Here is an 11,910-nt window from a genome sequence, read left to right as displayed (position 1 = left end):
AACTAAGGGTAGAATACAGTCGACCTTTAGTATCTGTGGGTTCCATGCCTGGATTTAATCACTCTGCATGAAAACCAGAGCCAGTTTACATATAAGAAACTTGAACATCTGCAGATTTGGGTATCCAGGGGAGTACTGGAACTAATCCTCCATGGATACTGAAGGATGAATGTATGTATCTTCTAAATTGCAACCCAAAGACTTCTCCAGAGTACTGCTTCTTCACTTCATAACAAGGAAAAAAATATGTGGAAGATTATTTGTATCTTTTATCAGTATTTCAAACATCTCTGCACATCTATTGTTTGGTGGAAGATTTTGTGGTTAGGAGCAAGCCTGGGCTGAGAGCCACATTGCATGGCTGAATAGAAACCTGAAAATATCTTTAATTGTACCATTTTTAAGGTAAACAATTCAGTCAAGTGTGATTAAAAACCAGAACAAATGATTGCATCTTGATGTGGATCTGGCTACAAAAAGGAATGTTCCTCTGTGTGGGATTAGAAAGAAAACCTTTTTTCATTCTTTCACTCTCTATCTCTTTTTAAAATAAAATATTCCTCCACAGATGAGATGAAGGAACTCACGGAGCCTGATTGCTATGATTTCAGAAGAAAGGAGAACCCTGAAGTTCCTGACCTTTCAGGAAGTGTACCGGATGTGAGGGATAGTTGGCGGAAAGAAGCTGATATTTAAGCCAATATGAAATAATTCTTAATTTAGACTCTAGAGGTATTTAGAATAATTTTCAATTAGTTATGGTAATATTTCACAAAGAAGGTTCAGACAGGAAAGTGGGAAAGAGAAGGTCAGAACAATTTTTGAGAAGGATTAAACTGAAAGGAAAACTTGAATACTGAGTTTAAGTAGGCTTCGGTAGCTATAAATATTACCTACGCAATAGAGGAACATAGTTTTACAAACCAGAAACAACCCTCCGAAAGGGATATTGAAAGAAATTATAATGGACATAAAAATATAAAACATAAGGGGAAACCTTGATAAATTTAACCACATTAAATTTAAATCACAAACTCTTAATCATCAAAAATTACCACAAAGAGAGTGATAAAGCCACATACAGGAAGAAGATACTTTTAATACATATAGTTGATAGAGAGCTCCTGTCCAGAATATACAAAGAATTTATGGGAAAGAAAGAAATGAAAATAAAATGAGAAAAGACACAAGTGGGCATTCCTTAGAAGTAGAAACACAAATGACCATAAACATACAGAATTTTGCTTAATTGTATTATCAGAGAAATAAAAAATTTAAACCGCTAAGCCAGTATTTCACATGGACCAATTTGGTAAAACTATGCAGGTGGATTACAGAAAATGTTGATAAGGCTGTGGAGCAATGGAGGACTATTACCCATTGCTAGTGGAGCATACATTGCTACAACTATTCTGGGGAAAAAGTGGAATTACCTAGTGAATTTGAACATGTACATGCCATGATACACAGCAGATCCTCTCTTTGGTACATATCCTGGGTAAACTTGCAGGGAGATTTTTTTCATAGATCAGGAGCCAGGCATCCGAATATTCACAGCAACAGTGTCATTATTAGTAAATACTGGGAAAACCCTAACTGCCCAGCACTGCTAAATGAGTAAATAAACTGAAGCATTCGTGAAATGAAATAGTAATTGCAGGAAACAGGAATTTATCCATTAGTACCAGAAATGAATCTCAAACATACGATGGCTAAAATAAGTGTGTAAGACTATCCTACTTACATAAAAGGTTAAAACCAACCAAAACTAAATAATTTATTAAATACAAATACATAGTAAGTGGTAAAACTGCAGAGAAAAGCCAGGAAAAGATTGAGACAAAATTCAGGATTAGGGTTACCTCTTGTAAGGAGGAAAAGAGATGGGTAAAGATAGCTTAATGGCTACAAAACTGTTGGCTTGGTATTGGCTATACAAGTATTTGTTTTATTATTATTATTTAACCATTCAAATGAGTCCCATATGCTTTTTAATTGTTGATATATTTCAATATAAAAATGCCCCCAAAATCAGTAAGCTGGAGAAGAGAAAGGACAACACAAGTAGTAGATTGGGAAGATAAGACATTTATATATCCCACTGGATGATGCAAGCATCACTGTGCTAACTCAATTGTGCTATCTCTCAAGGATGCGATATCTCTCGAGGAAGTTGCTATCTCTCATGAAAGTTCTTTGTTGGCCCAGCCATCCCGTCATCCCACTCAGCCCCAGTCCACACATTCCAGGTTAACGACATTAGTGTTTCACGAGAAACCATGGCAAATAATCAGACTCTCCACTCTACTGTTTCTAACCAGCTCATTGTGATCAGTTTCACTGGTGAGAATTATATGTATTCGTTCAGTGTACCACACAGGCACAATTATGGCTAAAGCAGATTATATAGGAGATAACGGGATCAGAATTAATTTTGCCTACTCTGACCATCAGAATTTTGGTCATACCTGTTAGGAAGATGAGTTTGAATCTGGATCCAATGCTAATTTGCTATCTTATATTTGGTAATTTAATCTACTTATGTGAACTAGAATTCTCATTTGTAAATGGGGTTTCCTAATTCCAAACTCTTAGTGCTGTGGTGAGAATGCATAAAAAACTACAGAGCATGTTATCTGGCAAAACTTAAATCACAGCTTTAAAGGGAACAGTCAGATGAGTCCCAACAAGCCTGTATATATACAGTATGTTTCATGGGGAGATTTTTTTACTTTAGATTAATTGAACTTCACACTATGAATTGAGATTTTTATAAAGTCTACTATAGGGTTAATCTGCATGTGTGTGTGTGTTCACAAAACAAAATATAAATGATATATAGTATTAACAGTTTCAAATTGCTCAGCACTAAGAATTGTAACGCATTTATCTTCTTCTACTTTGCACATTCTGCTGCATTTCCTTATGCCTCAGTTGTTTTTGCATTTCCAGTGCTGTTTTTATGTGTTAGAGCACATATCAGGGATTTCAGAAAATACTTAATCCCCTAGTTTGCAATCATTTGAAGTTCAGTCCTCATTCTCTGTCTTTAACTACTCTGGGGTCTTTGTTTAAAATTCACTGAATTTAAGAAGGTTCTCTCTGTCTTCAGTACATTCGGCAGCATGTCTGCTGCCAATTACTTATCACCAGGGAATTGCATTTACTTGTGTCTGCTGCACTGATCTGCTCTCTCTCTTTCTGCATTACATCTTCATCTCTTAACAATGACCCCTCTGTTCTGCTTTTGAGCCAGGATGACTGGTTGAAGTTTATATCTATTCCTTTTGGCAGGAAAAAAATCTAAGAACTCTTCCTGTTACAGAGAATACCCTTTAAAAACTGGTAGACCCAGTCGTATACCCTTTAAAAACTGAGGATTTTACTTTCTAAATATTTTATAGTAATGATAGTAGAAGAAAAACAAGTACAATTCAGAATGACCCAAGGATTATTATTCTTTACAAGTAAAAAAATAAAATTTGATTAAACTCTGTAATCCATACCTCCTGTGCCTTTTGCTATGTGGTCTGTTGTAAGGCAGCTATTTAACAGTATCCATTAGTTTGACTGAATTAATACATTTGCATGGATTAATAAAGCTAACACATATGTGAAGGGCAAGGGAAATATTTTATTCTCAACTTTGGCATGACCCCGAAAGCCCTGATTATTGAGAAAAAATGTATGAGTCCCTAGGAATTCTGGTCAAGATAATCTTTTCAAAAAATGTTTGATTTGAAGATAGCTTTGTATTTGCAGAAAACTTGCAGAGATAGGACAGGGTTCACATATAGCGACACCTTATTTTCCCTGTTGTTAACATCGCTCGTGAGTGTGATGCACTTGGCACAGCTAATGAACCTATATTCGTACATTATTACTAACTAAAGTTAACACCTAATTTAGATTTTCTTCTTTTTTAGTTAATATGTTCCAAGATCCTACCAAATGACTCCTCCTTCAAAGGGACACAGTGATACTTTGATTCCTATTTCATTGGCAAAAGCCACCTTTGCAACCATACCTTACTCTAGGAAGACAGAGGACTGCCATTTTACAAAGCTTATGAAAGAAAAATATTTTGGTCAACAGTGTTAAATGGTTACTATAATTAATAGTAATTCACATATATATGGCATTTTTACAGCTCAGAAAATTGTTCCAGGATGTTTATCAACGTCCACTTTAAGGTCAGAGATAAAGTAGCAGAGACTTTGGAAACAGAAGAATCTTAGGTTAAATAGCTTGTCCAGAGTTACACAGCCAACAGATAGCCAACCAAATTTCAAACCCAAACCTTTTGACAATGATCGATAAAAATATTCTTACCAGTAAACCACAAATGCCTCCTGGTTTTGTTTGCAGCTACTTTTTTTTTTTGTGGTCCGTGGGCCTCTCACTGTTGTGGCCTCTCCCGTTGCGGAGCACAGGCTCTGGACGTGCAGGCTCAGCGGCCATGGCTCACGGGCCTAGCCGCTCTGCGGCATGTGGGATCTTCCCAGACCGGGGCACGAACCCGTGTCCCCTGCGTTGGCAGGTGGACTCTCAACCACTACGCCACCAGGGAAGCCCTGTTTGCAACTTCTGATTCTCATTCACTTCACCAGAAGAAATCCAAGGCCCTACAGCAGGGATTAGTGAAATTTTGCATGCAGAGGCAGACAGTAAATTGTTGAGGTGGTGCTGGCTACGTGACCTCTTTCAAGACTATTCAATTTTGTCATTGTATATCTAAAATAGCAATAGAGAAAATATTAGCAAATGAATGTGTCCCAATAAAACTTTATTTACAAAAGCAGAGGGTGAGCTGTATTTGGAACACAGTCCGTAATTTGCCAACTGCTGCCCTAGAAGCTGGAGGAATCTACACAACAATCTGTGATATATTGACATATACAGTCTGTGATAGATACAATTCAAAAGTGGTCGATTTGCTCATCTCGTTTTTCTTTAAAACTCTTTCTTCATGAATGCTTTTTAAATTAAGGGTTGCATCATAAACAATAGTTTCTGTTCTTTGTTAATCTCCTGTTAATGTCATTCTGTATCTCACTGTTACTTATGATTTTCTCTGGCCTAACAGGATTGCTTAGTTGTTCCTTAAGAAAGAAAGTATATACAGATCAAAGTATTGGGCTGGCCAAAAAGTCCATTCGGGTTTTTCATATCTTACTAAACACCCGAACGAACTTTTTGGCCAGCCCAATATTTTTGCGGCCACACTTAGGGATACAGGAAGTTGAAATAAGATAGATATAGGGCGAGCGTCAATTAAAACTACAAAGGATTAGCAATGCACATGGCTGAAGTTTCAAAAAAATGAATCATAACTCTTAAAGTCTTTCCATACTGATCTGTGCTCTTTTTACCCAAAGACGCACTCCGTGTTTTTGCTAATATACCTTACACTGAAATATCTCATAATGTGGCACTTCGGCAAAAAGTGTCCAACCTTTTCTTTTATTTTTTTATGTGATTTAAAAAAATATATAGATATAAATCCTGTGTGGTCTTTTATCATACACATCATATCAACAAATGATGGGAGAAGCCAAAAACCATGTTATAGGGGATTTTTGAAAGGCTTTCAGGCTGTATTTATATAAAGTATTTTCCCCTCTATGCAATCACAATAAAGGAGTTGGATTGAAACTTTAAAATATTTTTAACTATGCGAATACATTTATATACAATTTGTGAATAACAGTATGCTTATATGTAAATAATACACATTTATATATTTCTATGTATATGAGTACCTACATATCTATACATAAAGTTAGGAGTTTAACAGGAAACCAGTTGGTGGGGTGTAAAACCTAAGATTTCCAAGTGTTCCCCATATGTGTAGGGTGCACCTAACATGACAAAACATTTTATAATGATTAATGAACAGGAGAATATTCACTTTTTAAGGAGTTTCCTTGACTCACTAAGGGCTGTATTTAAGCTCCTCTTATATTCTGATACTTGTTCAAGTGACTGAATAGAGCCCCTTTAGGACTTGGTCTAAAAATTCAACTATACAATTTGGTGGATCAAAATTGACCTCAAGTTCTTTGCAGCTCCTCACAAGAAGTCTCTTTTCCCAGCCCTTGACTTTGGGTTGGCCTTGTGATATGCTGTGACCAGTAGAATACAGTGGAAGTGATTTTGTACAACTTCTGAGAAGGGCATCAAGAGTCCTTGTATCTTCTGCACTTGCATTCTTGGAACAGTGAGACCATGTGGAGAGAGAGGCCAGACATCACTTAGCCCCAATCACCAGACATATGAGTGAAGCCTTCTTGGACCATCCGGCTCCTGGTAATTAACCAGATGGCTGAAATCACATATGTGACCCCAGGTGACCCCAGCAGAGGAACCACACAGCAGACCCATCCCACTGAATGGTGAGACATTTGTTGTTGTTGTTTTAAGCCATATATGTTGAAAAACAAAATATGATATTTTGAGAAAACCCCTAAACATGATTGGTTTCTGAATGAAGAATATATGAATAGGTGAGTTTGTGTTTCTATGTTTGTATGTATTTGCCTACAAATACATGGGTATTGTGTGTGACTAAAAATAATGGAGGAACACAATTAATATTTATTGAACACCTGATGTGTGCAAGGCATTGTAAGATATGTTTATTTAAACCACTACATTGTATGTGTCTATTCTGATTATGGTATCAGTGTTAACCAAAGAATGAGTAAATTTCCCTCTTACACTTTGGCACATGAACTGTTTAATTTTCTGTGTCAACCAGAGAAGATAACAACATGGAAATAATCAAAAGAAAATATTTACCTTCATAAAAAATTTTAAAACTATTGCCAAACATAATAGGCAAAATTAAATGATAGATAAATTAAGGGGGAATATTTGCAACTTGTATCTCAAAAATCCAATGTTCATGGCTTTTAAAATATTTTCTAAAACTATAGGTGAAATTCAAACACCCAATAACGTGGAAAAATGCTACTACTAAAATTACAACATACTGATATATAACAAAGGATGTGCATTCAAGAAAAAAAATCTTGAAACCAAGATTGACATTATATATTTACTGACAAGGACTATTTTGTTAATTCATCCATCCATTCAAATGACATTGTACAATGCTAATATCAGGAACTTTGAAGTGAGCAAAACATAATTCTTCCTTGAATTTGTCTAGAGACAAGTTGGAGGAGACAGAAAAACAAAATGATCAACATAACATAGTGGATTGGTACTAAACTGTTCAGCTATGCAAAGAGTATTAAAGAATTTGAGAAACTGCAAGGAAATAACAGAGAAGGTTACAGGAGACGAAGCCAGCATTTTCTTAAAGAACAAGTTAGAATTTTCCAGATGAAGGAAGTGCCAGGGAAGGTAAGGAAGTTATTTGAGGGAAGGTAGTGATCATATGCAAAGACTAAGAAGAGAAATAGCATACTACAGGCAGGGTAATATAAGAAGTGTAATAAGAAGCAGAGCTGAAGAGACTAGAAGTAAAACTGAAGAGATGTACTGTATACATTCACTATGGTTCCATTCTAAAGATTCTGGATTTAACCTGAAGGCAGGTGGGGACTAGAGAGGGAAGAGCAACCAGCAGGTCTGTGACATGTTAAAACTGGATTTTAAATAAACCTTGTTCTCTGGAGGATGAGTTTTAGGAGTAAAATTAGGAGCTAAGAGACCAATTCAGAAACTGTGGCAGTAGTCCAGAGAGGAAAGGTATAGATTTAAAAATGATGCTTGAGTTTAGAGCTCAGTGTATCCATACGCAACCATGAATCTTTTATTCCTTATAGTGGCTGACGGATCTAGATGATATCCATGATCTCTGCCTCCTGGTGCTTACAGCTTTGTTCAATCTCCTCCTATTGCATTTTGGGAGGGACCTGTGATTTGCTTCTAATCAATAAAATATGGCAAAAGGGATGAATCTGACATCACTCCCATGATTATGTTAAAATATATGACTCTACTAGTCAACTGGCTGTAGAGATTCTCCTTGTCAACTTGATAAATTAAAAGGCCAGTTGGAAAAACCCATATATCAAGGAACTATGAGCAGCCTTTAGGAACTGAGGACAGCCTCCCGCTGACAGCCAGCAAGAAGCTAGGGCCATCAATCCTACAAAAGGAAATACATTCTACCAAAAACCTGTGTGAACTTCTTCACAAAGTGGAAGAAGTGGATTCTTCCCCAGTCTTTCCTCCAGATGAGAATGGAGCCCAGCTGACACCTTGATTACAGCCTTGCAGAAAATCCAGATAAGCTGTGCCCAGACTCCTGATCCACAGAAACTTTGGAATAGTAAAATTGTGTTGTTTTAATCCCCTAAATTTGTGGTAATTTTTTTTGCAACAATAGATTACTAATGCAAGTATTTATTATAAAATTAAATGCATTTCTCTGTGTGGACAGGTCAGGTTCTTCAGAAAACAAAGTATTTCTGTAATCAATTTTTAAAATTTATATTTGCCCACTTAACTTCTAATGGTCTGCATAACTTGCCTATCTTTTGGCCCTCTGTCATGGTTTGGCAACTCAGATCCAATTTATGGAGATTGCTCTCAGCAATATATTTATGTACTTTTGTTTTCAGTGCCAAAATCCCGAGTTCTTGAGTGATATTTCTGGGACTATGGCTTAGTTGTCAACCAAAATGCCTTTTCTCTATTGCATTGATCTCATGCCAAGAAGGTAAAGTTTCCAAATTCCCCTGAATGCTTTGATAGATGTTAATTACAGTGAGGTCTATTAACATAAATCTAAATACCATTTCCAAAAGCAGTGTTGCCAAGCATTATCAGAAATCTCTGAGATATGTAGAGAACAAATGTATCAACACCAAGGGGGGGAAGTGGGGGGTGGGTGGGTGGGATGAATTGGGAAATTGATATTGACATATACACACTAATATGTATAAAATAGATAACTAATAAGAAAATGCCATATAAAAATAATAATGAAATTAAATTTTAAAAAAAGAGATCTCTGAGAATCCAGGGGAAGTGACTTCCAAAGGCAAAGTCCATTGAATGGACGTCTTTGTCAGTCAGCACCTTCTCAGGCAGCCTCCTTTTATATCAGCTTTGTTCAATCTCCTCTGAGTGGCATCTCTTCAGCCTTCTGATATTTTGTTCTAGTTGTGAAGCTCTTCTAAGCTTCTGAGAAGATTATGAAAACTCAGATGCAAGACCACTATTATTTAATACTCGCCTGTATCAAAAAGCTAGAAAGACAGAAATCTGTAGAAGGGAAGAAAAGGGGACACATATAGAACTCATTTCTCAGAAGGTTACCATCTCACTATCCTTGGACTATTACAATGACCTTCTCTTAGAAATGACCATACCCTAAATATCTCTGTAGCCCTGGCCCAAGGCACAAAAACTGATAATAGTAGGCAATCTAGTGTTTCTTTAATTGTGGTCAGAGAATGGAAAATTTTACAGAATGAAGGTTATAGTCTTCTCCAACTATATGAGAGTTCTGTATTTCTCAGGCACAGCCATAGGTGTTGATACTGGTTTCATGAAAGACATAAACCTTGAACTGGGTTTCATGTGATGATTAGGATTTAGAGAGGGGGGTGGTTTGGGAAGATTATATTAAGTGGAATAAGTATTCATAAGACAACAGATTGTATACATAATGAAGGAGGGCTGGTATAGTCAAGGAGTTTAGGATTAGGGCAGTGTCGATGGCCAAAGACAGGGAGGGACTCTGCCTTATTTGAATGTAATATCGTAATTCCAAAGAAATGGAGATTTTAAAGTGAGATTATAATTGATTAGAGGGAATTTTAAACACCTCAGTGAGAATTATGAGCTTGATATGGAGTATCTCTCCTTAAATTTTACTTTTCCTAGGAAACTTTTCCTGTTTGATTTAAGAGCTACTCCTTCATTCTCCCATAGTTGCATTTTTCACAAGATAATGTAAATGTCAATTTACTTGCCTTTCTCCCCCAGTGAATTATAAGCAACTCAAGGGCAGAGATAATGTTTTCTTTAGTCAAAAAAAATAATAAAAGAGAGGAAAGCAGACAGGTAAGAAGATAAAAAGAAAAGAAATATAGAAGATACTATACTTTAGAGTCAAAAAAAACCTTTAATGACATGCCACATGCTAGCTTAGTTCTTAAGAAAGCCAATCAAACAGCAATCCTTAGTTTTTTCACCTAAAAAATAGAGCTAATAATAGCTACCCAATCACCTTCAACAGATCACTGTGAGGGTCAAAAGAGACAATGAGTATAAAAGCACTTTAGAAAGTATAAAACTATCCAAAGTAACTTGCTCTTTCCAGGCTTCTCAGTAAAGTAATGCCATTATAAATTCAGTTTTGAGAAAACTAATATGCTATGGGAAAGAAAGACATCTCTAGTTTCGTGGATAGTCATGAAGATGCTGTTTATAATATAAAATGTTGGAAATAATTTTAATGATCAACGGTAGGGAGCTGCTTAAATAAACATCCAGTTAGTCAAAAGTTAGACTATTGTATAGCCAAAATAATGGTGTAGAAGAATTTTAAATTGTATGGGAAATTGGTAATACCATACGAAAAATGTTTTGAAATACTACTTACAAGTGACCATGTATATATATGTATATACATGTTTGAGCTCACATAGATGTGTGTATATGCAAAGATATGCAAACAAATGTAACAAAGTAGAAATATTAACATTATAGATTAGTTTTACTATTTTTGCATATATATTTTTAATAAACAGTTTGTAAGTTGTAAGTAACAGAACACATTCCCCCCATGCAGCATCAGCCATCCCCTCATGTACCATCATCTGACATTAATTTCATACCCATATCTTAGCTTTTGAAGAGACTGGGAAAGGAAGAAGCTATCCTTTTTAGCTTCTATATGGAATGAAGGCTATTTCAGAAAAGAAGAGGTTGGGGATGACTGCTCTATGAGCAATCAATGTTTTCTACCACAAAAATGTCATAATTATGTTACAAACATATTTTTAAAAGAAAACGGAATCTAGTAGCAGATATGAGAGAGATTACAACAGACTCTCCATTTCCACCTTGGGCCAGTCGCCTATATTCTCAAATTGACTTTCTAGAGCAGCGAGTTGAAGGAGTACTGGGAGAGAAGCCATAAGACCTGAGTTTCAGCCAACTCTCAACCCTCAATTAATTGTATGACATGAGGCATATTCGTTAAAGTTGTTTATTTTCTCATCTATATAGTAAAAGTCCCTTCTGACTCTGAAATTGTTTGTTTCTATGTATATGGGAATATATTCTTCTGGCCAGAGAGAGTCATATATTCTTAAAATGTTAAAAGATTAACATTCCCCTCCTCATTTATTCAGAAAACAAGGAGTGTCTAACTCTTTTCAAAGAACAAAAGAACTTGTTCTGAGACAAGCAGAAAAAAGAAAAGCTGTAATATGTTGCTTCATGTGTTATGGTTTGTTAACTAGTTTATACTTCACAACAACCTTGTGAGTTTAAAAAAATAACATTTGCCATTTTATACATGAGGAAAGGAGACCCAGGGAATTGAAATAATTAGGAAATAGTTGAGAAGCATTTATACCCAGGTACATCTGATTCCAAAGTCAATGCTTTTCCCACTAATCATGATACTATGTTTCTGAACTTGTTTTAAATGACTTTAAACTTATAAGGGCAGATGTCTATCTTGCATGGGTACTGGAATGTACTGAATAAATATTTGTTTAAGAAAATGATGAAAGAAAGAGAGAGAGAAGAAAGGAGAGAGAAAGGGAAGGAGGAAGGAAGGAAGAAAGGAAGAAAAGCAGAAAAGCTTTCAGGACAATAATGATTCAAATGCTTCTTTAGCAGAAATGGATGGGTAAATTGAGGTTGAATTTGTTTCATTGTTCAGCATTTTCCACATATGTTTGATGTCAGTTT

At 35.8% G+C, this 11,910-nt stretch overlaps 1 pseudogene across 1 annotated transcript in view; it reads left to right on the top strand.

Moving 5' to 3' along the window:
• The first annotated feature begins 6,321 nt into the window (after nt 1-6,321).
• The window catches only part of LOC307065359 (metalloendopeptidase OMA1, mitochondrial-like), a 37,528-nt pseudogene continuing 31,939 nt past the window's right edge, over nt 6,322-11,910 (top strand). Inside the window, exons 1-2 of the transcript in view lie at nt 6,322-6,395; nt 7,245-7,371. The product of the transcript in view is annotated as a metalloendopeptidase OMA1, mitochondrial-like (transcript). The remainder of the gene's footprint in view (nt 6,396-7,244; nt 7,372-11,910) is intronic.

This window comes from Hyperoodon ampullatus, assembly GCF_949752795.1.
Source record: "Hyperoodon ampullatus genome assembly, chromosome: 17".
NCBI lineage: Eukaryota > Metazoa > Chordata > Mammalia > Artiodactyla > Ziphiidae > Hyperoodon > Hyperoodon ampullatus.
This window is presented reverse-complemented; position numbering and strand designations above follow the sequence as displayed.